The sequence below is a fragment of the Callionymus lyra genome, chromosome 1 (assembly GCF_982586985.1).
Source record: "Callionymus lyra chromosome 1, fCalLyr1.hap1.1, whole genome shotgun sequence".
NCBI classification, from domain to species: Eukaryota; Metazoa; Chordata; class Actinopteri; order Syngnathiformes; family Callionymidae; genus Callionymus; species Callionymus lyra.
The window spans coordinates 52945214-52952239 of NC_141818.1; positions in this window are offsets into that span (position 1 = coordinate 52945214).

Here is a 7026-nt window from a genome sequence, read left to right on the forward strand (position 1 = left end):
TCCATCCATCCATCCATCCATCCATCCGTCCATCCGTCCAACCATCCATCCATCCATCCATCCATCCATCCATCCATCCATCCATCCATCCATCCATGCATCCATCCATCCATCCATCCATCATCCATCCATCCATCCATCCATCCATCCATCCATCCATCCATCCATCCTTCCATCCATCCATCCATCCATCCATCCATCCATCCATCCATCCATCCATCCATCCATCCATCCATCCATCCATCCATGCATCCATCCATCCATCCATCCATCCATCCATCCATCCATCCATCCATCCATCCATCCATCCATCCATCCATCCATCCTTCCATCCATCCATCCATCCATCCATCCATCCATCCATCCATCCATCCATCCATCCATCCATCCATCCATCCATCCATGCATCCATCCATCCATCCATCCATCCATCCATCCATCCATCCATCCATCCATCCATCCATCCATCCTTCCATCCATCCATCCATCCATCCATCCATCCATCCATCCATCCATCCATCCATCCATCCATCCATCCATGCATCCATCCATCCATCCATCCATCCATCCATCCATCCATCCATCCATCCCAATTATTATTAAAAAATAAACTTACAATTACTTACTTCAATACATTTTAATTCTATGGTTCAAAATAGAATTCTTAAAAAGATGTTAAAAAAAAGATTAAATGCTTAATATAAGATCATTTAAATTTTAAAAACTCAACATTTGATTTTTCTTATGATGGAAATAATTCTTATTCGATGTGTTTTAAACATGGTTTACATTTAAATTAAACTGAACAAACTGAATAAAGTGGAACAAAACTATAAAAAGAGTCCAAATCAACAATAACAAGAAGAGAAAAACAACCTGGAAATGAAAGAGAAACTCGAGGTCAAAACACTCACGAACAACAATAAAAGCTCTCAGGCATGAAAAGGTCTGAACAAGAAGATCCGAGAGACGCGACTGAAGAATGACTTCAGCGACAGAAGAACTGCTTTGATCTGGTTCTGGGTCTGGACTCGAGGGCTTGAAGGAGAAGAAGGTCTTGATTGAACATGAGGTCCACGTGTCATTAGAACAGGGGAGGAGAGACAGGAAGTGACATCAGTCATTGCAAAATAAAAGTGGAACCTTACCTGAACGTATTTGAAGTTTACCCTTGACCTTTGACCTCCTTCAACCTTCACTGAGAGGTCAGTAGTCCATATGTTCATTTTAAGATGTTTTTTTTACACATAAAAATCCAACGGACCCACAATAACACACAGATAGTGTTTGATGAACAATTGATTCATTAATAATTAATACAAGTTAATAAAGATCCGACCAAAAGAATCATTGAACCAAGAATTCAAGGAGTTTCCCCTGAAATTAAAAATACACACAGTTGTCAGAGCAGTATAATAAAAACACACAAAACACTAGAACATAAAAAAACATGGTGGTCAACACTCACCTGGAAATCAAACACTCAGGACAGTAGTTTGAACAAAACAAACACAAAACATGGAGTTTGTGTTTCACTCATTTTCACTAGTTGACAGTTTTATTTTTGAAGTAAACGTAAATGAAACAAACATCTTGACGTGTCAAGAGTCTGAGATGTTACTTTAGAAGAAAATACCATCTTTTTTCAAAATAAAACACATTTCAGACATTAATAATCTATTGAACAGAAACTTTTTTTGTTTCTGTTCTTTTTATTGGTAATGTTTTTAATTTTCAGAAAACATAGAGCTTTTTTTTATCACATTTTAAAGTTGAATTTATATTAAGTTAGTTATATTTAATTTAGTTTATATTAAGTGAGTTAATATTTAAGTTACTTAATATTTAAGTTAGTTTATATTGAAGTTAGTTAATATTTAAGTGAGTTTATATTTAAGTTAGTCAATATTTAAGTGAGTTTATATTTAAGTTAGTCAATATTTAAGTGAGTTTATATTTAAGTTAGTAAATGTTTAAGTTACTTAATATTTAAGTTAGTTTATATTGAAGTTAGTTAATATTTAAGTGAGTTTATATTTAAGTTAGTCAATATTTAAGTTAGTTTATATTTAATTAAGTTTATATTTAAGTTAGTTTATAATTAAGTAAGTTTATATTTAAGTTAGTTTATATTTAAGTTAGTTTACATTTAGGTTAGTTTATATTGAAGTTCGTTAATATTGAAGTTAGTTTATATTTAAGTTAGTTAATAGTTAAGTTGGTTAATATTTAAGTCAGTTTATATGTAAGTTAGGTAATATGTAAGTTAGTTTGTATTTAAGTTAGTTTATATGTAAGTAAGTTAGTTAATATTTAAATTAGTTTGTATTTAAGTTAGTTTATATATAAGCTAGTTCATATTTAAGTTAGTTTATATTTAAGTTAGTTCATATTTAAGTTAGTTAATATTTAAGTTAGTTTATATTTAAGTTAGTTTATATTTAAGTTAGTTAATATTTAAGTTAGTTTATATTTAAGTTAGTTAATATTTAAGTTAGTTTATATTTAAGTTAGTTTATATTTAAGTAATTTAATATTTAAGTTATTTTATATGTAAGTGAGTTAATATGTAAGTTAGTTGATATGTAAGTTAGTTGATATGTAAGTTAGTTGATATGTAAGTTAGTTAATATTTAAGTCAGTTAATATTTAAGTTAGTTAATATTTAATTTAGTTTATATTTAAGTTATTTAATATTTAAGTTATTTTATATGTAAGTCAGTTAATATGTAAGTTAGTTAATATGTAAGTTAGTTAATATTTAAGTCAGTTAATATTTAAGTCAGTTTATATGTAAGTTAGTTAATATTCAAGTTAGTTAACATGTCAGTTTATAAACCAAACGACTAGAGCAGGTTCTCAGCAGATCTTCTCTCAGACGCTCAACACGAGTCTCTTCACATCGATCTGTAGTTGAACCTCCACTCGAGTCGAACACATCAATCCCGACGAGAAGCTCATGTTCCTGCTCACAGTCACACCAACGTCTGGAGCTCGGAGGCCGAGGAGAGACGTTTACAAACACTTTACGAGCTCCGAGTGTCACGAGACTTGCTTTTATGGACTCCTTTCTTCACATTCACTTCTCGCTGCAGTTTCTTCTACAGTCTCTCAAGCTCTTAAAAAAGTCTGGTTTCAAGTCATTTATCCAGACTTTTATTAATCGTCCTCGCATGAGGTTCATAAACATGAGCTGCAAATAATTTGATAATCAGTTATATAGTTCATATTCACTGAGAAATGTGTGTGTTTTCATAAAGAAAGTGTACATTTAAGTTTTTATTCCATGGTTTTACAGGATTAAGATCTTCCTCCGCGTGAGTTAAATCTTATGAATATTTCACTTGTTAACACTTGTTTATATAATAGTTCAAACTAATCTTTACCATCATGTCTGTAGGACAATAAATATATTTATAATAATAATAATAATAAATACAGTAATAATAATAATACAGTAATAATAATAATAATAAGACACATTTATTTGAGTCATAATACATAGTTTTATTTTAAAACAGTTAAAACATTTCCTAGCATTTTACATTTCATCCTCCCGTCCTCAGTCATTTCCATATCCTCTCATCCTTAGTCATCACTGTATCCTCTCATCCTTAGTCATCACTGTATCCTCTCGTCCTCAGTCATCCCTGTATCCACTCGTCCTCAGTCATCCCTGTATCCACTCGTCCTCAGTCATCCCTGTATCCACTCGTCCTCAGTCATCATTGAATCCTTATCACTGTATCCTCTCATCCTCAGTTATCACCGTATCCTCTCTTCCTCAGTTATCACTGTATCCACTCGTCCTCAGTCATCCCTGTATCCACTTGTCCTCAGTCATCCCTGTATCCTCTCATCCTCAGTCATCCCTGTATCCACTTGTCCTCAGTCATCCCTGTATCCTCTCATCCTCAGTCATCCCTGTATCCACTCGTCCTCAGTCATCCCTGTATCCACTCGTCCTCAGTCATCATTGAATCCTTATCACTGTATCCTCTCATCCTCAGTTATCACCGTATCCTCTCTTCCTCAGTCATCACTGTATCCTCTCATCCTCAGTTATCACCATATCCTCTCGCCCTCAGTCATCATTGAATCCTCTCGTCCTCAGTCATCACTGTATCCTCTCATCCTCAGTTATCACCATATCCTCTCGCCCTCAGTCATCACTGTATCCTCTTGTCCTCAGTCATCACTGTATCCTCTCGTCCTCAGTCATCACTGTATCCTCTCGCCCTCAGTCATCACTGTATCCTCTCGTCCTCAGTCATCACTGTATCCTCTCGTCCTCAGTCATCACTGTATCCTCTCGTCCTCAGTCATCACTGTATCCTCTCGTCCTCAGTCATCACTGTATCCTCTCGCCCTCAGTCATCACTGTATCCTCTCGCCCTCAGTCATCACTGTATCCTCTCGTCCTCAGTCATCACTGAATCCTCTCGTCCTCAGTCATCACCGTATCCTCTTGTCCTCAGTCATCACTGAATCCTCTCGTCCTCAGTCATCACTGTATCCTCTCGTCCTCAGTCATCACTGTATCCTCTTGTCCTCAGTCATCACTGAATCCTCTCATCCTCAGTCATCACTGAATCCTCTCGTCCTCAGTCATCACTGTATCCTCTCGCCCTCAGTCATCACTGTATCCTCTCGTCCTCAGTCATCACTGTATCCTCTCGTCCTCAGTCATCACTGTATCCTCTCGTCCTCAGTCATCACTGTATCCTCTCGTCCTCAGTCATCACTGTATCCTCTCGCCCTCAGTCATCACTGTATCCTCTCGCCCTCAGTCATCACTGTATCCTCTCGTCCTCAGTCATCACTGAATCCTCTCGTCCTCAGTCATCACCGTATCCTCTTGTCCTCAGTCATCACTGAATCCTCTCGTCCTCAGTCATCACTGTATCCTCTCGTCCTCAGTCATCACTGTATCCTCTTGTCCTCAGTCATCACTGAATCCTCTCGTCCTCAGTCATCACTGTATCCTCTCGCCCTCAGTCATCACTGTATCCTCTTGTCCTCAGTCATCACTGTATCCTCTCGCCCTCAGTCATCACTGTATCCTCTCGCCCTCAGTCATCACTGTATGCTCTCGCCCTCAGTCATCACTGTATCCTCTCGTCCTCAGTCATCACTGTATCCTATGAAAAAAGTGAATTCTTTTATTTTTACTCACTTTATTGAAATGTCGAACCATAAATAAAACAATAAAATACATTTCACTGCCAATAAAAGATGTTTTTTGTTAGTTTTAATGGATACAGTGATGTTGAATCACTTCAGTATCTGGAGAAAATCATCCTGATATTTAAATAAATATTGGTATAAACTAGCGACGACCTCGATGAGTCGAGCGTCACTGATAACCAGGTCTAAACCATGACTTCTAGTCGTGGGTCGAGTCGGTCAAGTGTTTGTATTTAAACGAGGGGCGAGAAAGACTCAGTGTTTCTCAGACAAAGTCACTCGACACAAACCTAATCGTTCACGCTTCTGTTGGTGGAGGATCAGCTGCTGCTCGGAAAAGGTGCTGCAAGATGTTTCCAAATCATCCGAGTATCAAATGTTTCTTTCTGGGGGAGGTTTTAATCTGCAGAGAATGTTCCATTAGTTTACTGACACTCCATTAGCTGATGACTGTGAGTCACATGTGACACTTCGGGTTTGATCCGCCGGAGCCACTGCTGGAGTGAAGAGGTTCTGATGCTGTTTCCTCTTCTCACACCTCAGGGTCCAGGAGATCCTCCTGAGCTGGAGCCACGACCAGAGACGCTCGACCATCACGACCAGAGACCAAGAGACAGTTTCTCCTTCACATGGAGGCTCAGAACCAACAACCTGATCGAACCTGAGGCACGTAGGCTGTGGAAGTTCATCAGAAAAGATCCATTCATTTGAAACTGAAATTGAAATTTGAAAGTTTTCTGAAACATTTTATTTATTTATTTTTTATCATTGATTTGTCAATTGAATTTTTTCGTTTTTTTCTATTGAAAAATTCAATTTAAAATGTTTATTGAAAGTTAGAATATCATTTATTAGGGAATTTATTTTTTACACTGATTTTGAATTACTTCCAATAATTAAAAAAAATATTTGTTCTAAATTACATGTTTTTTAATTTGAGCCCTTTTACATTTTCCACCTAAATGAAAAAAATATAAAAAACTTTGTTTCCATATAGAATATAGAATATAATGTAATAATAATATAATATTCTTTTTTTTTACTTTTTCCATCTAAAATTCTAATTCCAATAATTTTGTAGCCTTTAAATTCAAAACAAACATGTTGAAATAAAATAAATATATATATATTGTAATATTAAATTACAAAAGCCTCGAGTTTGATATTATTCTTCCAGAAATTCTCTTAAAATATTATATATATATTTATTATATTTATTAATTTGAATTTATTGAATTATTGAATTAAAACAATTGTCTTATTTGAATTTGAATATTAAACTGTAAAAATATTTTTTACAGATTTTTTTATTCAATTGTATAAATAAATTCAAATTCAATTTAATTTACAATTCAATGACTCATTAAAAACAACTTTTTAATAAACACCAATTATTTAAAAAAAAAAACAGTTTCTACATTGATATGTTAAACTCTTGTGATTTCACTGATTCACTTCCACAGTCGACGTGTTCGTCTTCACGTGTGAACTGTCGTCGTCGAACCATGATGTCGAACCATGATGTCGAACCATGATGTCGACCCATGATGTCGAACCATGATGTCGACCCATGATGTCGACCCATGATGTCGACCCATGATGTCGAACCATGATGTCGACCCATGATGTCGAACCATGATGTCGACCCATGATGTCGAACCATGATGTCGACCCATGATGTCGAACCATGATGTTGAACCATGATGTCGAACCATGATGTCGACCCATGATGTCGAACCATGATGTCGAACCATGATGTCGAACCATGATGTCGACCCATGATGTCGAACCATGATGTCGAACCATGATGTCGAACCATGATGTCGAACCATGATGTCG